The following is a 24,684-nucleotide window of genomic DNA, read 5'->3' as shown; positions in this document are numbered from 1 at the left end:
GACTCTTGTTCTCAGAGTTTAAAGACTCCTTTTGTAACACTCCCCAAATCAGTTAATTAGAGGCAAAGGAGGGACCTGGCTAAAGATTCCTTCAATGGCCTTCTCCTGAATAAATGCACGTACCACTGCTTGTGGGTGGGCAGGGAGGGATTGGGGGGTTCGCTCTGGAACCTCATTAGCTAGCACGCGCACATTGCTCCTGCAGAAAGGAGGTGGCACATGACATGCTTGAAGAATCCCAGAGAGGAGCCAATAGACAGGGGAAGCAGATTCCTCACAAGGAGAACCCCAGTCTTGCTTAAGAATATTCTGATCGAACCTAATTTCCCTTTCCAAGCAGCTGATGCTGTTTGGTCCTAAATCATTTCCTATGATGCATCCAAGAAGGTGCGCATTGTTGTTTGGTCACCATCCGTGGTGACCCCAGGCAATTGTGAGCAGGGAATACTTTTGGCTGGCATTCGTGCAGAACCAGTTCAACAGGCCCTCTTTTGTGGAATCCCTGTGTGGGTTTGAACGGCCAGTCTTTTGCAGGCTTCCTCAGGAAGCAGAGATGACTGCTGGTATATACAGACACGTGTACCTATGCATGTACACACACTCTTAATCCCAGTATTCCCGTTATAACAAGGCACAACAATGAGAACCCAGTTAGAGATGGACTCATTTCACGAATGCTATCAGTCTATCATGTGATTCCGACTACCTATAAATACACAACAGCGATTTCCTACCGTCTCCTTGTTGAAAGCTTATCGAGTTGCTGATGGCCTCATTGCTTTTAACGAGGGACAAAAATGCTGCTGCGACCCACACAGATCTTATCATCTGGGGACACTGATGGTGCACTGGTCATGTCCCACTCACTTCTCAATGGACTTGAGAGTGCCCACTTGGAGCACTTCGGCTGGGGTTCTGGTCCACCCAGACACACTGGCCTCTTGTGCACGAGGACTGACCCCTTGTTTCTGACCTCTCATGACTCCACACTTACAAAATTTTCATCCTATCTCACGAGCTGTCTTCTTGTTCATTTCCTGGCAAAACTTACACAAACACACACACACACACACACACCTAACAGCAATATACACTCCATGTATATATGTGTACATACACACACACAAACATATACTGCTGTCAGATGTGGTCGATTCATAGCAACCCTCTCCACAGCAGAACAAAACACTGCCCAGGCCTGTGCCACCCTCCCAATTGTTGTCATGTTGGAGCTCATTGGTGCAGCCACGGTGCCCACCTACAACCCGTCTTGTGAAGAGCCTCCCTCTTGTTCATGGATCGTCTACTTGACAAGCATGATCTCCTTCTCTAGGGACTGCTCCTTCCTAGTAGCATGTCCACAGCACGTGACGTAGAAGAAGTTTCAACATTCTCATTTCTAAGGCGCGTACTAGCTGTATTTTTTTCTCAGATAGATATATTTGTCTTTCCAGTAGTCCATGAAATTCATGAATCTTCATCAACACCATAACCGAAATCCATCCATTCTTCTTTGGTGTTGTCATTCTTTCTTCAGCTTTAGTTTGCATGAAGCAATTGCAAATACCATTGCTTGCCTTTCCTTGTGATCAATAGTGTTAGGTATGAAGATTTAGCCCAAACATGTACACTTGTTAGTTGTTTCACAGCTAAACAGGATATGTATGAAGCTTCTATGCAAAAGAAAGCACATGCTCCACAGAACTCTTGACAGACTTTAAATCTTCACCAAAAAAAGTTCTGTCCCTGGTGGATTTATCTGTGTGTATTTGTATTAGTATTTTAAATTTCAAATAAAAGCTAGGTACTCCCTTTTGTTGCTGAGTTCTGACTTTGGAAATCTTTATAGTTTCAAAAATAAATCACTATTTGCAAAATCCTACCAACTTCAATTAACATTTGGATTGAACTTGCTCATAGCAAAACCAAAAAGCAAGATAAAGCACTCACCGAGCCCCTGGGAGACGGTGGAGAGAAGCCATGCTTTTGTGCTGACTTTGCACAGCAGGGAAAGACAATTAACTGCATTTAAAAAGAACAACAACAAGCAGAGCTCTGCAATAGGAGCACGGGCTCCAGCCTTGGCCTCTGCCACGGGCAGCTCCAAAGCAGAACCAAATGCCTGCCTTGCAATTCCTGGAATTGCTCCTGAAGAGCTGAGGGCAGACCTCTCACATCAATTGCTTTGAACGTTCACTTAGTGTGGATCTGGAGTCAGAGATGAGAATGGACCGTTACAGACACTGGCTGAAAGGAGCCCACATGCAAAGTACCACTTAGCAGCGCAGGAGCACAGACCTCGCTGAGGACCCTGGGCTAGCTGTCTCGGGCATGTGGATATTTACTGGGAGCTTTATGGCTCTAGTGGCAAAGTGGCACTTGGCAGCACTTGGCAAGTAAATTGATATCAGATTTAAAGAGAAAATCCCCAATAATTTACATGTACAGGCTCCAGGGAAATGGAGTGAGCTTCGCAATCAGCAGCAGGCCTCTAGCCAAGAAAGGTGACGAACCACAAGAACTGGAAAGCCAATTTACTTGGAATGCCCTGACAGAGTGTCATGTAACTGCATGGAGAACCATGCTCCCAGACTTCTTAACAAGATGATGACAGCTTTCAAAGACATTGCCACCGAGTGAATGCTTATGACCCGAGAAATCGCCAGTCCCTACTGTCCGATATTTAGGCAACTGCCTGCTATCTCATGGAATGCAATGTTTGAGAAAGTACTCTGGATAACTGTTTCTGCTGACCTTCAGAATACATGGATTATTTAGAAGAAGGGAAAAAAGATTTTAAAATCTAAAAAGGTCCCACACCTGTTGTCTTTAGAGTAAAACAGAATTGCTGAACCTGGAGTCATCGTAACTCCTACGCAATGATTACTACGCCACTACCCTTGTAGTCCATATGAACACAGACTTATCGTGTATGTGACATACGGATGCCATTGGAGAAAGCATATGAGGGCTAAAGATACCGACACATGTTTGAACCTTTCTGGGTACATGAAAATCTCAAGGCAGGCTACTTCACCATTCACTCGTTTTGTGCAATATTTTAAAGGTAGAAACGAAACACTAACACTCTGTGCTTGGCTTTTAAGGATGGCTTTAACACAGTAACTTTAAATGGATAGGACATTATAAATGACAACTCCTGTGAATTAATACTTAAACATGCTCAGTTAACATGCCAAAATATTAAAAGCATAAAGAACAACTAAGCAAGCAGTTATGGCAATACCGTGAAATCTCCAATAATTGTTTTGAGTGTTGCCTTTTGCCCTTTACTGCAACTTTCCTGCATTGTAATTGTATTTTTTGTATTTCATGTTTTATGCACTCATGACTCGAGAGCTAAGCACGAGTACATCGGGTACCGCAATCACCATTCTCTTCTTGTACGCTCAATGTAACACCAGGCAGTTTTGGTGCTCAACAATAGTCCTTCTTTTTCTTTAATAGATGATATGTATTTGAATTACAAAGCAAGAAATATGAGTATGCCATTGCAGGAAGTAAGCTAGGCTCCTAGTTCCCACCGTGGTGCTAGCAGTTGTGTGGAGCACTATGCTAAAAGTGATCATTGAGGCTTACAAAGGAGCTCATCAGGAAGGTGGGGGTCTTTTTAATGAATTTTTTTTAAATTAATGATGACTGCCATTTGAGAGGGAAGGGTAGTAGCCATGCACTTGCCATAATTTACTAGAAATCCCAGAATACAAGAAGAATACAAGAAGAAGAAATGACTCTCCAGATCAAAGTCATTCAATTCGGGGATCTGTTGAGGAAATAGGTATTTTGAGAAAATCATTGATGTCCAAGGTTAAATGATTAGAGATGTACCTAAACCAGAGATGTAATACTACATTTAAATTCCACTTTGTCTAAGTTGAAATTTGTATTAGCAATAAACATTATCCTGGTAGCCAGCCTCTGGTCTTCTGTGATTTGATAAAGAGTGATTTTCTCAGGTCAAAGGCTTGACCTTATTTATTTAGCTAGTAAAGAAACAGTAGAGGGTCCAAGAAACTATGAGAAAATGACACTTTCTTACTGGGTCAATCTTACTGAACACCAAGAAGATTATTGCTTTTGAAAACTCAGGCTCAAAATGTCTGTGGACACAGGAAGAAAAAAGAAAGAAAGAAGGCATCTACCAAACTGTGCTCAGGAGAATGTGAATAAAAGGATTTTCCAAAGAGCCTGGCCCCTTTAGATGATGGGACAATAAGATCATATGACAGTACAGCGGATGACCCCTGATTTCTTTACTCAGACAGTGTGCTGCCCTCCTTCCTCCTGCAGGAACAATGTGCTCTTATTAGAGGATGAGATCTCACAGGAAAAAACCTAGATACCTCCCTGCTCATCCACAAGGGGCAGTGCTTGTATTTATTTATTTATTCGGGAGATGGTGGGTGAAGGAATCCTTAGGCAGGGCCCTCTTCTGTCCCTTTTGGAATGTTAATAGAAGGAACCAGCAGCTCCGAGTACAAGATTCAAAGGGTAAACTGGGAATTTCCCGATTTTTAACTTGGTCAAATAAAATTAAGATATTTCTATGAAGTTCATAGATTTTTGCACCCACATAGCACTCAATCCACATATACAAAATGACGTCCTACTATCAATCCCTTTAGAAGGTCAGAGAGTAAGGTCATGCTACAAACCATGGCCAATTCAGGGGATAAAGTCTGATTTCTTTACTCAGAAAATGTGGTTAGCATACATGATGACATGATTTTTAATAGGATCTTAACCAAATGACTTTCATAGGTCAAAGACTACTAAACTGATGTTCATTGAAACTAATTTCACAGCATTTTAACATTTCCATTTTCAACTTAAATACGACTTTCGAAAATCTAGTGTCGGTGGGTGCAATCAGTGGAGAAAGAACGCTAGGGAAACATTTCCACCTTAAAAACAGTGTCCACCTGCACAGAACTTGGACTTCTGGGTCCATGTACCCATTTGGCTGGATCCTTTAAATGACATTTCCTGAAACAACAGACCCATCACCTTTCCACTTGGTTTCATTAAAAAGTAAGGCCTTCCCCTCCCTGCCAGCTTGAAGGTGCCCTCAATGTGTGATCAGGGATAAACTCAGAATCTGTTCACCAAAATAAAAGACTTAACTTAATCTTTCTATGTCACTCCCCACTTTGAAAATTTATTATTAGTCACACACCCATATCTAAATCTAACTAGATTTTCAAGGCTAACTAAAAGCTACCCTGTAAACTTCTCCCATAAGCATCAATGCTTTCAATGCTTTCAAATACAGCGGTGTCTTATTATGGAGAATTTTAAAGAAAATGGAAAACTGTATTGGTGGGTGGGGAGCCAGGAAAGTTGCACCCAGCGATTTGTTTTCCATCGTGACCGGGCACCAGCTCATCTTCAAGGGTAGAAAGGGCTGCCCCTCCCTGCACACTGCACCCCACACCTTGCACCCCTTGGACTTCTTGAAGTTCCCCAAATTCATAGATCATTTCAAAGGAATACCATTTGAGTGCCTCAAGGAGGCTGCCCAAGCGGTCACTATGATGCGCTGTAAATGAAGAGCAGGCTTCTTCGGGGGGGCGTGTTGGAAAGATGAAGGCCTTCCTTCGGAGGGCACACCTAAGTGGAAGCCATGCCAGGGAACAACAGCTTCATGTTTTGACCTTTGTGGCTCATAAAGGTTTCTGTGACTGTGTAGCAAAACTCTCAACTTCCCTTCATCTGATGACATCACTGCCCGGACTCTCTTTGATCATTTTCCCATTAATTGCTAAATAACAGTTCCTTAGAATTTCTCGAGAGACAACATTACTTGTAATGTAGAAAATTGCTGAAACTCAACAGGGACCCTGCACCTACAGCCGAACGATTTCTCTGTGGCACATTTAGAAGACAACAGGTTCTTTTTCCCGATGAGAAGTTCTCAGCTCGTGAGGAAGCCTGAAGGATAAAACCTGTATGGAATACCAGAAAGACAAGGAGGAGCACCCCACACACCCAAGTGAGTGAATACGCCATCTTGGGATGGATGCTCCAGTCCCAACCATCCCAGTGGACACCACATGCGTCACCACATGTATCACGAAGCACCCATCATAGCCTCCAGTTTTGGTACAGTTGATTGAGAAGAAAAAACAGCACGGTATCAGCCTTCAACGGGGACTTGCCGCAATCAGCCATCCAGATTTCTGTTATTTAGGTGTCAACTGAAGCTTCCTGGCCCTTTAAAAGGGGAAATTGACTTGCACTTCTAAAACTACCAGAATCTATGAAAATCCAAAGCTTCCCCCCCCCCCCCCCCGCCAAAATATCTACAAATTCCTGGTAGGCTTATAATCCCTATTTATTTTTGTACTGTCTGTTTTATAACTTGCAGATTAAATGTGAAACTCAGCACTCTACTAAATTTTCACAAAAAAGCATTCTTGAGCTCAGTGGAGTGTGCAGAAGACATACTTGATTTTCTTTCTTCCTTTCTTGTTCCCCTTCCTGTCTCTTCTCCCTCCCTCCTTCCCTCGCAAGACAAACGAGGGAGTTAATGTAGAAACACACACACACACTTATAAAAGATATGTCAGCTTCCCAGTCTCAAAATGATTCTGACTCCTCTTCCACTAATGAGGTGTTTCACTAGTCACAAACCTCATTCAATCTCAACCTCTTTTTGTTATTCTGGGTTCTTGTCAATGTAAAATGCTCTCTTCACTTTCACCCTTCTCTCCCATCATACCAAATGCGAAATACAGAAATCCTCCTTCATTTTTTAAACTGAAAGGTTTCCTCATCCTCTGATTCCTGGAGGCAGCCAATATTTACTTCCTTATAATCTTTTCTATTCCCCCAAATTGTTTGCCAAGGATTTGCCCAGAGAATTCCTGGCTTAGAGGAATTCTGGTCCTTATGATTATTGGGGAACACTCCACCCATTTTATAATGCTGCAGAACGTCTCCTGTGCTTTCAATCGTGAGCAGTCATTAGCTTAAATTAAGTCATCGTGCACTTAGTGTTTGTCAAGCATGCATCTCACGCAGATGGATGGGTCTTGCCCCCAGCTCCTGATTCAGCTGGTCTGGAACAGGATTGCTTTTGGTTGGCCACAACCTTGAAAACCCAATAGCATAGTTCTACTATGCACACACGATTCACCTAAATCAGGACCAAATTGAAGGCAACTGTGGTAGTTACATAATCTGGTGTCAATTTGAGGCTTCAGAGTGAAGGGGTGGAGTCTAGACTGTCAATCAGGTAGTAGCTTGGTGACCTCATTCGGGAGGCTCTAAGGAGATAAGTAGCTTGCTGGAGGAGGGACAGAGTCTCATATCCTGTGAGATATCCCTGAGAGAAGACAAATGGAGAGCAGCTGATGGAGCCAGACCTCTGGAGCCAGAGAAGCCACATGGAGACCCTTGCCAATGCTGAGATACTTACAACACCACTGGATCCACAAGACTTCCCACCTACTGGCCTGTGATCATCCTGCACTCAGTGACATTGCATGTGTTTTATGAATCTGAAGAAGACTTTATAGATTGGTATCAGACTTATAGACTTGATCTGGACTGGAATGTTTTCTCAATATTCAACCGCTCTTGTATATAAAGCTCTTTCTAATATGAGTGTCCATGAATTTGTTCCTTTAGTTTACCCAGACTAACACAGCAACTAACAACACAATATCCATCAACATGCCCCCCCCACCCGCCCGCCGATGCTACTGATCTAGGGACTACACTGTGGGGATTACAATGATAAAGTCCATCCATAGATTGCAGGCTAAAAATTACTGGGTTAGAGTGCTCTGTGAGTTGGCCTCTGAGTAGCTGGAGCGGGGCCAACATGGCTGCGATGCTTATGGAAGCTGTGGGGTTCTGAGAAGTGCTTCTTGTTTTGACTGGAGATCACAACATATGCAGGCTGCTCCAAAGCGTGGACCAGGAATAGGATACAGTCTGGAACTCACTGAACAGCAAAAAGAATTTCAAGCCGCTGATCAAAGTTTGCCAGAGAGGAAATAATCCCTGATACTCCAGAATATGCTAAAACTGGGGAGTAACCTTTCCCCTTAATTAAGAGAGCCTGGGAGCCTGGCTTGATGAACACACACATTGCAGAGAGTTGAGGAGGCCTTGGACTTGAGACTTTCGATGGAGGGTTTAATTACTGAAGAATCGGCGCATGGATGTACTGGGATTCAGACTGCCATGGAAGCACAGTCTTTGGGGCAAATGCCCGTTATTATTGCAGGGAATAATGAACGGCAAAAGAAATATTTGTGGAGGATGACGGAGGAACCACGAATGTGTGCCTATTGTGTAACAGGGCCTGGAGCAGGCTCTGATGTAGCTGCTTTAAGCACCAAACCAGAAAAGAAAGGAAATGTGTATGTTATTAATGGTCAGAAGATGTGGATAGCCAATGGAAGAAAAACTAATTGGAATTTTTTATTGGCTCATTCTGATCCAAATCCTAAGATTCCTGCTAGTAAAGCCTTTACTGGATTTATTGTGGAAGCTGATACTCCAGGAATCCATATAGGAAGAAAGGAAATAAATATGGGACTAATGATGTTCAGATACAAGAAGAATTGTCTTTGAAGATGGGAAAGTGCCTAAAGAAAATGTTTTAATTGGGGAAGAAGCTGGTTCCAAAATGCAATGGGGGCTTTTGATAAAACCAGACCACCAGTGTCAGCAGTTGCTGTTGGACTTGTGGGCTTGAACTGGACTGGGTTGGGATGCTTTCTTAATGTACACTTACCCTTTATATAAACCTCTCTCTTACACATATATGAGTTTCTGTGGATTTGTTTTCCTAGTTTACCCAGACTAGCACAGAGCTATATATATGTTACTTGTTGGATATGGGAATGAGCAGAGAGGAAAGGGACAACATTTGTCTGGATTTTATCCCAAGTGATTTAAGCAGATTCTTTTTGAAAAAGTTTGGACATGTTTTCCCAGTTTCCTTTTTCTGTTCAGCTTAATCACTAGATGTTAAAAAATTCTTATGTTGAAAATGGAAGGGAAAACTGCTGTGAAATTAGTTTTAGTGACTATCAGATTAGTAGTTTTTGGCATATGAAAATCATTTGGTCAAGATACTATTAAATATCATGTCATCATGTACATTAACCACATTTTCTGAGCAAAGAAATCAGAACCCAACCCCTGAATCGGCACTGACTTGTACAGTCGTATAACATGGTTGTCTCGTCATCTACAGAAGTCAGTGATTGGACTTCATTTTGTAGATGTGAGGTGATGGCTTTGTGGTTGCAAAAACAGGGTGGGAGCCACGTCTAGTCTCCTCTGGCTATACAAGAGAAGAGAGCCCAAGGCCTACTGCCAGGAAGCAGAGGTTGGACATGCCTCCGCCCTCCATCCTCCTTTTACCCTATTCTGATACCAACACTTCCTCCCATACCACTCTACATTTTCCTGTTGGATGTGCTAATCCATTGCAATGGCTACCCAACACTCACAGACAATAGTCACAATTATGGGGGGTTGTTAGGAAAGCTACCAGATTACCACAAACTGGGATCCGAAAAAAAATGCATGAAGGATACAGACATTGGTCCACAGTAATATCTCGCCTCAGCCAACAGCCAAGTCTCTCTCTGGTTCTCGGCTTCTCAGTTACTTGATCCCTTGGTCTCTGCTTTCCCACTGCTCTGCTTCACAGTCTCACAGTCTTGGCCCTGCTCTTCTGCTCTGTCTCATGGTCAGAGCCTAGCCTGGACCCCTGGCTTTGGCATAACAGGGGGTTTGCTGCGTCTGCCACTTCAGACAGGGATGTCCAATGTGCTGCGCTAAAGGGTTGTCTTCCTTGATGTTCCAGGAGTCCCCTTTTGGATTCTGAGATGTGTCATTTGTATAGGAATACAGGCTGACTAGTCACCTATATTAGTGTTTCACGTTGTTTTATTTGCATAGTCTGCTTCCCCCAGTCATTTGGTGAGAGTTACAGAGACACAGATAGAAGAGTTACACAAGGGGTACCCCCCAAAAAACTGGAATGCCTTTTTCAAAGCTCTGTATTTAAACTTTTTAACAAAGCAACCTTATCGCCTTCAAAGTATTCTCTGTTACACTTAATACATTTGTCAAATCTGTGATTCCATTCTTGTAAACATTTTTCAGACTCATCTGTTTGGATGGCAAACAGCACGTCCCTAGCTTTTTCCTTCACCTCTTCTATGTCATCAAATCTCTGTCCTTTCATGTACCTCTTCATTTGCAGAAACAAAAAGAAGTCGCAGGAAAGCAAATGTTTTGAGAATCATGAGGGCAACAAATGTACAAATGTGCTGGCCATAATGGATGTATGGATTGTGATAAGAGTTGTATGAGCCCTCAATAAAATGTTTTTTAAAAAAACATCAAAAGAAAAAAATTTTAAATGAAGAAAAAACCAAAAACATCAATCCAAAATAAAACAATAATGAAAACTAGAACAAATTTAAAATGAATCCAAAGGGAAAGCAAAGATGAGCTGATCCCAAGGGCTCAAGTAAAAAGAAAATGTTTTGAAAATGATGAGGTCAACAGGTCAACATATGTACAAATGCGCTTGACACAATGGATGTATATATGGATTGTGATAAGAACTGTAAGAGCCCCCAATAAAATATATATATAAAGAAGTCGCAGGAAGCAAGGTCAGGTGAGTAAGGTACGCAGGCAAGAGAGGCATGCTGTTTTTTGCCACAAACTGGAGCACTGAGATGGCTGAATGAGCAGGTACATTGTCTTGGTGTCAAAACCAGTTTCCTTCCTGCCAAAAATCAGGTATTTTTTGTTGTACACTGTTATGCAATCCTTTCAGAACCTATGCGTAGAAAGCTGATTAGGTCTGACCTGGTGGAAGGAACTCCAAATGCACTACAGTGAGTCAACATTTTCATCCTTTTGGGAAGTTGATGGACGTCCAGAATGAGGTCTGTCGTCAATCGACATTTTACCTTTTTGAAACGAGAAAACCACTCGTACCCTTGAGTTTTTTCCCATAGCATTGTTCTTGTAAGCTGTGTTCAACATCACTACAGCTTCTGCGGCATTTCTTTTTGAGCGGGAAACAAAACTCCACAGCCACATGTTGTTCTCTTAAATTGGCCACCACTAAAACAGAGGTTCTGGCGAAACTGCTTTTATGAAAAAATTCACTGTGACTAGAAAGAGCCTTCCCAGGGGACGCCACTGGGTGCACTAACTCAGAGTGAGTTGCTTAATGCTTGCCTAGGGGGAGGGGGGAATGTGTACTATGAAAGCTCCACCCAGAGGAGCTTTTCCCCATGTTTTGGGAATTATCCCGTGTATTAAGAAATATCACCTGCCCACAGTAGACCATTTACAGAAAATTTTATGGCAGGTTGTTTACTGTGTCACTCAAGTTTTGCTTTCGTGACTTGTCATTGCATAACACGCCACCATTGGGGAAGACGGCTTGGCGAGTGAGCATAGTGGGTGGTTTCACTCTCAGATTGCCTAAATTCATAATCCTGACTTCACCTACCCTAGCCCTCGGGCAAATCAAGTTTCAGTGCCCTAATCAATAAAAAGAAGAATGTATCCAAATTTTCCACTCACATTTCACTGGCCAAGGTAAAGTGCATGAATCCATCCCAGTTCAAGGTGGGTGGAAGTGTAATCCTACTAGAGATCCAGAGAAGAAATCAGAGATGTTTGAGGATGAGCCCTAATTACGATGATGATGAGTTGGGCAGTTAAGTAATAAGGTATGCTAGAACTGTTCTAAAAAGAAAGCAAATTAATTCAATGTAGGAACCTAGTATGTTAATTTTATGGTGTTTATTTGACCTTCGCTTACTTCCTGATTCCTTTCTGTTTCTAAGAGCTGTGTTGAGTAGCCCCCAAATCCTTCAAAACCAAACTCACTGTCATCAAGTAGATTCCAGCTCAGAGAAACCCCACAAAACCTATAGAACCAGCCCTCTGGATTTCTGAGACTATAACACTTTACAGGAGTAGAAAATTTCATCTTGCTCCTCGCTGGGTAGATAGGATCTCCATATATGGGAATCTATTGCACCTACCATGTGAGCATATATTTTTTTCATTAATTATTGTTTGTTTAACATACTCTGATATCTATTTATTTTCAGTGAAGGATTAAGATTGGTTTATTTATATTATATTATTTTCTGAAACTGCTTAGCTAAAATTTCACTCATTTTAATGCTCTTAGGGTGAAAGGAACAGCATATAGCTTTTGAAAAAGTTACGTGTGGTAATAATTCTCCATAATTCTAAGCTTTCAGTGGTCTCTTATAAAGGATTTCAACTATTAACACTTGAATTATAAAAGGTTTTTTATGATTAATTCTTAGTGTGATTTAATATGACTCTATGCATATGCATACTGAGCTATTATTTATAACTGTTTCAAAATAAGTGTTCTTTTCCACAATCACATTATTCCCCACATTCTATTTTAAAATGAGGCTGTTTTTCTTAATCATGTAAGTTATTAAATATATTAAGATTTCACAAATGCCTTTCTAATGAACTCCTTGCTTATTAGCTTTTCTTGTTGTTAATAAGCACAAAGAAGAACATGGTATTCTTTTGGACTAATTGAACAACTTGGATTGGTTATTGTTATCTCTAAAACAACTAAAATATGTTCCAATGCTTTTTCAAATCTGTAAGTTACATATCTGGAACCATTAATAGACCTGAATGGTTCATTATAGACTATATACAATTATTTTCTGCTCACTAACCTCCATCTCCTGCATAATTTTTGCATAACCAACAGGCTCACAGTTTGGGAGGGAGATGCACTGGTTACTTGCCATGGTCATAAGAAAGTTTATGTTTGAAGCCATGTGTCTTTGCTAGGAGCTCTCTCTGGAATAGAGGAATCTAAGGAGGCATCAGGTCCAGTTTGGTGCACTGTGTGATGGACCACAGGGTGACTTGATGGTGAGGAAGTCCACAAGTAAGAGAAAAAGTTGGTCACCAGCCAGACTATCGGAGGGTTGATGGCATGATTAGATTTGAGGAAGGGAGTCAGGCCACCTCATCAAGGCAGTTTGAGGTGTTAGGTCATGAACCATGGTAAGTGTATATTAAGGACTTCATTTGTGCTAAAACACTGTTCACTTGGTCTTTATGTAATTTCCATTTCAATGATCCCAAACCAAACTCACTGCCATTGAGTCAATTCTAACTCATATTGACCCTACAGGACAGGGTAGATCTGCCCTTGTGGGTTTCCAGAACTGTAACTCTTACAGGAATAAGAAACCTTGTCTCCCTCCCTTGAAGTGGCCGGTGACTTTCAACCTTGTGGGTATCAGCCTATTGAGTCACCACTATGCCACCAAAGCTCCAATGATTTGGACAGGAGGTCCTGTCTCCAATGAGGCAGGAATTACATAGGCATGCATACAAGTTGGGATAATACAACAAAATCAACTAGCAAAATATTGACGGAGACAATGGGGTGAGGTAGAGAGACTTCAGGAAAATGGATATGATAAACTCTCTAAGGATAGGTGTTTAATCTGAGATGTGGGGGAGGGGGAAGGAGGAGAGGCAAAGAGAACAAGCATTTTGTGTCCGAGTAAATGTAACTTTGAAGGACTCTAAGGGAAGGAAGCAAGGCCAGACCACCCAGGACCTTGGAGTCCAATCTGGAATTTTATCAGAGTCCGTGGGAAGCCATTGAGGGGATTACAGTGTAGGCAAGACACTGACCTCAGGTTTCAAAGGTGTTTCACAAGAACATATCCTAAATTACAAAAACGGGTGCTTATGTAACTATTCACAAATTCACAAAATGCTTCAGGCACCAATGAGCTAAAATAAATCCATTCATTCAACAAATACAAAAACTGCAAAAATGAAAACCCAAACACAGCCATTAAGTCAATTCTAATTCACAGTGACCTTACAGCATCGGATAGAACTGCCTCCTTGGTTTCTGAGCCTGTACATCTTTACAGGAGTAGAAAACCTCCTCTTCCTCCTGCCGGTGGTTTTGAACTGCTGCCCAGTCAGCAGCCCAAGTTGTAAGCCACTTTGTCACCAAACTCCGTTATGGCTTGCATGAGCTGCTATCTTTGCTGTCGAACACTTTTAAAGAAATGATATGCAGCCAATTTTTCAAATGCAATATGTCATTTAATTGTTGGACAGCTGTTTCCACGGGGATTGACTGTGGAGCCAAGTAAAATGAGGCCCTTATCAACTAAAACTTTATCCCAATGCTGCTTACTGATATAGTTGTGAAGATGTTTGCTGTCTTTATGTTGAGGTGTAATCCATACTGGACTCCGATCTTTATCAGCAAGTACATACTTTTTTAATTTCACCAAGTAGGGGTGTATCATCTGCATTTCATGTGTTGCTCAGGAACATTTCTCCAATCTGGATGCCTAGTTCTTCATATTGTCCAGCTTTTAAAATTATCTGCTCAATGTATAGATTGAATAAACATGGTGGAAGATACAACTTTGATATACACCTTTCTTCATTTTAACCCCACTTTAACCCCCTTGTTCTATTCACACCACTATTTCTTGGTTTATGTATAGGTTTCTCATAAGCACAGAGAAGCGTCCTGCAATTTCCATTCTTCAAAATGATATCCACTGTCTTTTATGATCCACACAGTTGCATGCCTTTGCATAGTTAATAAGACACAGGTAATGTTTTCTGGCGTTCTCTGCTTTCAGCCAAGATCCAGCTGATATCAGCAATAAGTAGTGTAATAAAGCCTAAAATCCCTGCCCTGTGGGTTATTTATTTATTTGTTTGTTTGTTTTAGGTTCATCCATCATGGTTCCGAGACCTGAAACAAATTGTACTGGTATTTTCTGTGCTGTGAGAGCAGGAACCAGTCATCGGCATGAAGAAACAATGGGTTACAGACAGTCAGCATATAGATGGTCACAGCATACCTTCCAGATGATCCCTCAAGAGAGGTAGGGAAAGACAACTGTGGGAAGGGATCAAAGAGTGCGTGGTTATTTGAAGTACGGAGTAAATGGTACCATTTAGCACCAATCCATCTGATCTACTGTCTCTGATATAATTTATTTAATGTAATTACAAATGAATGAGCAGAAACTTACAAAGGAAGTATGAACATCCAATAATATGTTTGGTTTAACAAAAAAGACTTGTGAATTTTTTCTTACAAATTAATTATTCTATACAAATGTTACTGAGTTAGTTAAAGTTTATTGTGCCAACCTGGCCAATAAACACACGTGGATTAATTGAAGGGCAGAGAGATAAATGGCTCGGTGAACCTCGCCTTTTGAATTCTTAGGTCTCTTGCTTTGTGATGGTTGGACCTAGGTGCAATTACCTTAGCCAGTTCCCTGCTTCAGCTGGCAAGACTCACTTCCTGTAAGACATCCCCAAGGCGAAACCGCATCGACCTACCCCTATGCAGCCCTGGGTGCTAGAGCAGCCGTGTGGAAACCCCTGCCAGTGCTGAGATGCTTACACATTCACTGATTTGGCTTTCCTCCTGCAGTTGGTGTTATGATGTGTGTTTTGTGTGATGAAGGAGGACTTTGTGGATTGGTGTCGGACATAAGGGTTAATGTTGGACTTGTGGGCTTGGGCAACACTGGGTTGGGATGTTTTCTTGATGTGCACTTAACCTTTATATAAAACTTTCTCTTATACATGAGTTTCTGTGGATTTCTTTATCTAATGTGCCCAGACTAACACAGTTACCAATCTTCAATGTGCATCGGAATCATTAGGAATGAGATCAATAAATATATATGCCCAGGCCTAACTTCTAGAGATTCAGATCCAATTTAGCTAAGAAAGAACTCAGGCAGCAATATGCTTCAATGCTGATTTTAATATTTGGACTGTGCTGAAATATCCCCAAAACCCAACTGACATGTCATTGCTAATACTTTTACCTGGTGACTGTGCTACTCAATGAAGTTTAATGGAGTTGGTATGATTATTAAGGCAGCTTTTAAGCCATAATTTGGTCATAATTTATAAACTAGCTCAATAACAACCTACACTTTTTACAGAGAACAGCTTCCAAAGTTTTGTTTTGCTTTATAGAAACTTCAGATACGGTCGTGGTTTCAGCCGGGAACTAACTTATTGCCACATAATCCTTTCAGGGAAGTAATTTATTTGGGTTTCCTTTTTTTCCTCCTTTCTCCAGGAGAAGTATTAACACATTCTACCATGTTCTCAGTAAAGGAGAATTTCCAAATAGGAACGCTTTATATTTTCTGGTGTGCTGTATTCGGCTCGGTGATTCAGGCAGCCTGTATCCACTGTCCCTGTAAATGAACATGGGTCTTCTAAGACCCAACATTTATTAGTTAGACAATTGATGGATCATGGGCTGATAGTAATTTTTTGATACATAAATGCTTTTGATACATAAAAGAATGTTTAAATTGGACTCTTTCTGTTTGAGCTTAGAGATGCATGTTAGTCTGGGTACATTAGAAAAACAAATCCACAGAAACTCATGTGTAAGAGAGAGTTTTAAATAAAGGTTAAGTGCACATCAAGAAAACACCCCAATCCAGTGCTGCCCAAGCCCACACGTCCAACATTAACCTATATGTCTGACACCAATCCACAAAGTCCTCCTCCATCTCACAAAACACACATTATAACACCAATGCAAGAGGAAAACTGAGTCAATGAGCATGTAAGTATCTCAGTGTTGGCTGGGGTCTCCATGTGGCTTTTCCAGCACCCAAGGCTGCATAGGGGTAGGTCGATGTGGTTTCGCCTTGGGGATGTCTTGCAGAAAGTGAGTCTTGAAAGCTGGAGCGGGAAACTGGCTAAGGCAATTGCACCCTGGTCCAACCATCACAAGAGACCTTAGAACTTGAAAGGCGAGGCTCACCAAGTCATTTATCTCTCCGCCCTTCAATTATACCCACATGTGTTTATCGGCCAGGTTGGCACAATTAACTACATCCAGGTGAGACCAACAAATATTACATTCTAAAGAGAGATGCTAGCCATCTATCTAAGACTTGGAAAGCAGATGCCCCAAACTGTGCATTGTATAAGTTTGAGTTCAGAAGAGAGCCCCATATTGAAAGTTTCTTAAGTAGATGTTCTTAGCTGAGAGTTCTTGAAGATTCGTGATAGTTTCTGCAAGAGAACCACTTAGAGACCCCAAGACACATTTATTTTTCTTGATAGCTCAGTAGGTGAGTGCTAGTTTGCAGTTCTAACCCATCAGCTGCTCCGTGGGGAACGATGTGGCAGTGTTTCTGTAGAGACGGAATGCCTGGGAAACCCGATAGGGTAGTTTGATGCCACCCTATAGGGGCATTAAGAGTCTGAAGTGTCTCTATGGCAATGGATTTGGTTTTATTCTCTATGGTGTGGGAAGAAATTTATCAAAAATTCTAAAGGTTAAGGGCTATCTGTGGGCAGAACAAGGAAAAAGACATTGAGAGAACATTGCTTTTGCGCTATCTGGAAATCTTTATGGAAGCAGACAGCATCATCGTTTTCCTCAGACTGACTGGTGATTGAACTATCAACCGTTCAGTTAGCAGCTTCACACTTACCCCACTGCATCAGCAGTAATCATCAGTATTTTGTAATTAGCTTCCATCTTGTGATCTGACACAATTATCCTAGGTGTTGTCAATCCTAAGCTCTATGATGTGAGACAGGGTTAGTGGTGGTGATGTGAATGAGGTCAGAGGCTATTTGACTTCTTCATCTTACCTTCCTTTTGACTCATTTCAAAGTTGTTTAACTTTTTAATATTTTCTTCTTTCTTTTCGATGGAGAGTTTTCTATTTTGTTCTGCTTCCTGTTTGTGTTTGGTATGATTTTCTGTATATGCATTCCAGAAGAAGCAAATCTATACAGACAGTAACTGGATAAATGACTACCTAGGGCCATGGCATGGGAGCTTGGGAGTGGAGGGTGATGGGATGCTAATGGCAACAAATACAGGAAAGATTGTGTTAATGATTGCACAATTCTTCTTCATATGACCAGCTATTAAATTGTATGATATATGAATTATAGGCTAAAACCATTTACAAAATAATTACCCCAGAAAGCACAGTATTTGGGAAGAGGTCCTCCCCCAGCTCCCACCCCCAAAATGTGATGAATAAAAACCCAGCTATATACTAGTGGGCTGTAAAGAGGGAAGTGTGCAGAGAGGAGGCTATGCTAGGCTGCTGCCAATATGACTTCCAGTTTCATTGTAAAAGAGCAAGCTCTCTCCTTTCGGAATGTTGCTATGGCAGACACATTTGATTGTTAGTGGCCACATGCATTCATTTATTCAGTGCATGGACAGTGTGTCATATACGTATGTATAAAATTGAGAGGCTACAAAGCTAGAGAACACATCATTGTATCCTTCAAGATCTAGCCAAGGAAAAAATACATTCGCAATTAACTCTACTATATGCCAAGAAAATAATTTTTAAAAGAAGAAAAGATGACCATGAATTGCAAGCTTTATACAGGAGATTACATCGAAATTGAGCTTGAGTGATGAGACAATTTTGAGAGGAAGTTGTATAATTGGAAAGCAGAATGACAAACATGGAGAGGAAGTTAGATTGGTAGCAGCAGGTGGCCGATTTTAGACTATGAAACAGTTGGATTTGTAAGTAGTATCATATATTTCAAGAAGAAAACTGAGAGCCAGAAATAAGATATAGTTTGGTATGAGACTTCCAAAGGCCCAGGCCTAGTGGCTACAAAATGTGTACTTTGATAGGTAATTGGGGGAAAATTTAACATCTATGAGTGGGTGATACCATTGAAATTATAATTTAGGAAGAACAAGTAGAAGGCTATTGCATTTGTCCAATTATAGGGAATGAAGACTTTACATAGAAAAGCTACCATGGAAGAAATGTAAAGGAAGAAATGATTGGGAGAGTATGTTAGTCCAGGTAGACTAGGGAAACAAATCCAGGGAGACTCATATATGTGTAAGATAGAATTTTTATATCAGAAAGCAATTGTACTTGAAGAAAACATTCAAGCCCAGTCCAGATCAAGTCCATAAGTCCGATATTACCCCATATGTTGATACTAGTCCATAAATTCCTCTTTAGACTCATGCAGCCATGCAATGATGCCAAATGCAGGAAGATCACAGGCCAGTAGGTGGAAAGTCTTGTGGATCCAGAGGTGGTGGAAGCATTTCAGGGCTGACATTTCTCCTCCAGCTCCAGGGCTCTGGCTCTATCAGCGTAATTCCATGTGGCTTGTCAATAGAAATGTCTTTCAGGTAGTCTAAAGATGAATTTACTAGTATAGACTAGTATAGACATATTGGGTAATATTGGACTTATGGACTTGACCTGGAGTGGGCTGGAATGTTTTCTTAATGTACAATTGCTCTTTGATATAAAATCCTCTCTTACACACGAGTCTCCCTGAATTTGTTACCATAGTCTACCTGGACTAACACATTATGGCACCAGGAGTGGGGTACTAGAGAAACAAATCATAAAGATGGAAATTAGATGCTTTTTTGACCCCTGCCTCATGATAGTTCTTCTTCTTTGGCTATCCAGAGGTCAGATATGGCCACAATGTTTTCTCAATTGTTTTCTGGAAAAAATATGGGAAGTTAAAGTTTTGATTATTTTGCGTGGTTATTGTATTTGGTCACTCCTGTGTGAAGTGGGGAAAATGAATGTCGTTAATGTATATTTTGAGCTCAGGAGTAGAAATCACACTTGAATTTCTCAGAGACGATGTTGCTTAGTGCAAATGGCTGATAGAATATCAAAATGGCCTGACTCAGAGTTGATGCTCTCAGAGGCCTAATCCCATATTTTGTATCAATGGAATACTTTAGGTAAGGGTTAAGATAAGACAGATAAGAATTGGGCTTGACTGTTTAAGAATTGAGTTTAGGATCTGATTCTACTTTGTTTATACTGATTTTTTCCAGCTTATTATTGTTGATATAAAAAGTGACAGGAATGATTATTGGGAAATAAAAATAGAGAGTTTATAAGACGACTTGCCTTTAGCTACTAAATTGTAATTTAAATGGATTTAAGACATGCTTGCAAAGAAGGCTCTGAAAAGATAAGCCCCACCCAGTGTCTTAAGTGCTCAGGACATTCAAAGGTGAAGATACTTTCCCTGGGGGTTGATGATAGATTGAAGAAAAAAAGGAACTCTTCGACTTTTTGAATTTTGAACAAGTGGTTTGTGCCAGAAACTGAAATTTTTGGATCCATGGAAGGAACTCTCTGCAATAGGACTGAGCTGGGATATTTTCTTAATATAGAATTACTCTTTATATAAAGCTCTTTCTTGTACACAGAGGGATTTGGGAGGAAGATAAATGGGGCCGGATTCTTAATTGTATATGCTCCTTTCTCACCAGTTCTCATTCCCTCATTTATTCACTCTTCTGATCATAGAACTAGATTTATATGTCTTAAAACATTTATCAGCATGATTAGGTGAATCTCCATCTGTAATAAGCAAAGGCCAATTTTTGTGGTTCAAAATGAGGAAATAATACTTTATATCTACATTCATGAAGAAGGCCTAGTGGCATAGTAGTTGAAAGGGATGAAAGGGTGATATTATCAAATAGCATATTAATATGTCTTTTATTGAGGTTACCCTATTCTCTGTGAGGATCACTTAAAGAGGGGACAAGGCTTAATGGCACAAGGTCAGCAATTTTAAACCACCATCCTCTGAGAGAGAATGAGGGGGCTCTCTAATCCCATAAAGATTTACAGTCCTGTAAACCCAAGGGCAGTTCTACCCTGTCCTATAGGGTTGCTAAGAGTTGGAAATGACTTGATGGTAGTGATTTCTTATTTTTATCTACATTCATATTATATTTTATCTGTATTCTGCGCCTTTAGGGAAAGTTTCCCTCCTTTTATCTTAAGATTTTTATTCTGAGAAAATGTGAACATATTAGTGCACCTTTTCTGTAGCTCTTTGCTGTTCATAGAGCAACGATATCGAGATCATAAAATTAAAGTTACTAACAAATCATAGTACATTAGTCTCTGCTCTCTAAGAGCTCAGATAATTGATTTTATATACAATCAAAATGGAAGTGAACTCACCCAAGTCAATCCTCTATGCAAAGACAAGTAAATATATATAACCCCACAGGGGTGGGGGTGGGAGAGGCACTGCTAGCTACAAGGTCATAGAAATCTTTATTCAACAAAACATAACAATAGGGGAGGGTTGATGATAGAGCAAAACTTTCAATAAGACTCATTAACAAAGGCTGAACTAGGTCTACCAGACTAATATATATCATAAGAAAGCAAGGAGAGGGGTGAACAAGTAAATGTGGTGAAGAAAGCTGATGGTGCCCGGCTATCAAAAGAGATAGTGACTGGGGTTTTAAAGGCTTGAAGATAAACAAGCGGCCATCTAGCTCAGAAGCAACAAATTCCACATGGAAGAACACACCAGCCTGTGTGATCGAGTGGTCCCAAAGGGATCAGTTACCAGGCATCAAAGAACAAAAAATCATATCATTGACTGCACACCTCCATGATAGGATCGCTGAAGACAAATGGGTGCATAAGCAAATGTGGTGAAGAAAGCTGATGGTGCCCGGCTATCAAAAGAGATAGTGTCTGGGGTCTTAAAGGCTTGAAGGTGAACAAGCGGCCATCTAGCTCAGAAGCAAAAAAGCCCACATGGAAGAAGCACACCGGCCAGTGTGATCACGAGGTGCCAAGGGACCAGGTATAAGGCATCATGCAAAAAAACCCCCCAAAAACAACGATATAAGTGTGTGTATGTATGTGTATGTGTGTATATGTATATATGTATATGTACATATATACCATATTAAATGAAGGGGGAAGTGCAGAGTGGAGACCCAAGGCCCAAGTGTCGGCCAATGGAGATCCCCTCATAGAGGGGTTTAGGAGAGGAGATGGGTTAATTAGGGTGCGAGGTAGTACCGATGAAGAACACAGCTTTCCCCCAGATCCTGGATGCTTCCTCCCCCCAACTACCATGATCCGAATTCTACCTTGCAGGCCTGGATAGGACAGAGGCTGTACACTGATACATATGAGGGCTGGAGGTACAGGGAATCCAGGGTGGATGATACCTTCAGGACCAAGGGTGTGAGGGACGATGCTGGGAGAGTGGAGGGTGAGTGGGTTGGAAAGGGGGAACTGATTACAAGGATCCACATGTGACCTCTTCCCTGGGAGAGGGACAGCAGAGAAGGGGGGAAGGGAGACTCCGGATAGGGCAAGATATGACAAAATAACGAGGTATAAATTACCAAGGGCACATGAGGGAGGGGGGAAAGGGGAGGGAGGGGGAAAAAAAAAAGAGGACCTGATGCAAGGGGCTTAAGTGGAGAGCAAATGCCTTGAGAATGATTGGGGCAGGGAATGTATGGATGTGCTTTATACAATTGATGTACGTATATGTATGGATTGTGGTAAGAGTTGTTGGAGTCCCTAATAAAATGTAAAAGAAGAAAAGAGAAAAAAAATGATTAGGGCAAAGACTGTACAGATGTGCTTTATACAATTGATGTATGTATATGTATGAACTGTGATAAGAATTGTATGAGCCCCTAATAAATTGTTAAAATTAAAAAAAAAAAAAAAGAAAACAGCAATCAGCCCCAACAACCGCAATGAAAAACAGGAGACACAAAAGGCAATGCAGAAGAAGTCCTTAACCTAAGGACGTGCATAGAAGAAGCAGACATTGATCTGCCACAGAAAGAAATTTTCAGAATGATGCTTGGAGTCACACAGGACATGAGGGAAACAGTACAGAAAAGGATGAAATGATAGAGGAGATATAGTCCATACACCAAAGGGAAACACAAGAGCTTAGGGAGGAGATAGCAAAAATCAGTAGCAGACTCACAGACATCGAGAACAGACTGGAGGAAGCAGAGAACCGCACCAGTGACTTGGAGGACAGCCAAGCAGACTTTAGCAAATGCGAACAAAAATCTAGTAAGATCATCAGAGAAGCTGAAGAAAATCTAAGAGATATGTCTGATGCTATGAAGGAGAATAACAGCAGAATAACTGGATTACCAGAAGAAGACACAAGAAAAAAAGTCATCTGCAACAATAGTGAGAGAATTCTTGGAGGAAAACTTCTCCAGTGTAATGAATGAAAACCAGACAAATATTCAAGAGGCTGAAAGAACACCAGCTAGACTGAATCCCAAGAAGAAATCACCAAGGCACATAATAGTTAAACAATCCAACTTTGAGGAAAAGAAGAAAATCATAAGAGCAGCTAGGGAAAAACAAGCAATCGCATATAAAGTTTCCCAAAGAAGAATATGCTCAGACCTATCAGCAGAAACTATGAAGAAGAGGAGAGCGTGGAGTAACATATTCCAGAAATTGAAGGAAAATAACGCAATCCCAGCAATACTCTACCCAGCCAAATTATCAATCAAGATATATGGAGAAGTAAGAGTCTTCTCAGACAAGGGAAAACTCAAAGAATCCGTTAGAAGAAACCCAGCCCTACAAAAGATCCTTGCTGACCCAGTATGAGCAGAACAACACTCACCAAGTATAAATAAGAAACCCCCACACAGAACAACCTCACCCTGAGGGCAACAAAGAGAAAACAGACCCCAAGGTAGCATTGACTTTAGAGTGAAAGGAAGTCAAGAATGTTACACACACACACACACACACACACACACACACACTCACTCACACACACACATACATCATACTGATATGACATCACAGAGTCCACAGATGTAGATAATAACCCTGAATATCAATGGATTGAACTCAAGCATTAAAAGACTGAGGCTAGAAGACTGGCTTAGAAAACACAACCCATCAATCTGTTGCCTACAGAAGACACATCTCAAGGCTACAGACAAAAATAGGCTGATAATCAAAGGCATACCAAGCAAACAGCAATTTAAAAAAAGCTTGGGTAGCAATCCTAATCTTGGAAAAATTGACTTCAAAGTGCAAACCATAAAAAGAGATAAAGAGAGAAACTATATAATGCTCAAGGGAATGGCAGACAAAGAACCACTAAGCACTGTAAGCATATATTCCCCAAATGAAAGACTCTCTAAATATGTCAATCAAGCACTCCAAAAGATGAAAAAAGAAATCATAGCCTCAACAATTATCGTGGGTGACTTCAATACACCACTCTCTGAGAAAGATAGATCACAGGGGAAAAAAAAACCAACAAGGAGGCTAGATATCTAAACACTACAAATAGACAATTTGTTCTGATAGATATTTACAGAGCTTTTCATCCAAATATAAAAAATGTCACATTCTTTTCGAGCCTGCATGGCACATAATTGAAGCTAGACCATATGGTGGGGCATAAGGCGAATCTACATAAATTTAAGCACATTGATATCATACAGACCTCTCTCTGACTACTGTGCCATAAGGCTGGAAATAAAAAAAAAAGGAAGATGAAGAAAACAGGAGCAAACAATTGGAGGATGAATAACTCTCTATTGCAAAAGGAGTGCGTACTGGCCCAGATCAGAGATGAAATTAGGAAATTTCTGGAAATCAATGAGAATGAGAACATGGCATACCAAAATTTATGGGACACGCAAAGGCAGTTATCAGAGGAAGTTTCATAGCAATACATGCACACCTGAAAAGGGAAGAGAGAATCATGATTAATATAGTGGCACACAATTTACTA

At 40.9% G+C, this 24,684-nt stretch overlaps 1 protein-coding gene and 1 pseudogene across 1 annotated transcript in view; one reads left to right on the top strand and one right to left on the bottom strand.

The window, feature by feature from the left end:
• The window catches only part of PDE11A (phosphodiesterase 11A), a 425,526-nt gene that overhangs the window by 167,903 nt on the left and 232,939 nt on the right, over positions 1-24,684 (bottom strand). The window lies entirely within an intron of this gene.
• Positions 4,468-8,781, top strand: LOC142424719 (medium-chain specific acyl-CoA dehydrogenase, mitochondrial pseudogene; annotated as a pseudogene).

This window comes from Tenrec ecaudatus, chromosome 13, assembly GCF_050624435.1.
Source record: "Tenrec ecaudatus isolate mTenEca1 chromosome 13, mTenEca1.hap1, whole genome shotgun sequence".
In the NCBI taxonomy this organism is placed as follows: domain Eukaryota; kingdom Metazoa; phylum Chordata; class Mammalia; order Afrosoricida; family Tenrecidae; genus Tenrec; species Tenrec ecaudatus.
This window is presented reverse-complemented; position numbering and strand designations above follow the sequence as displayed.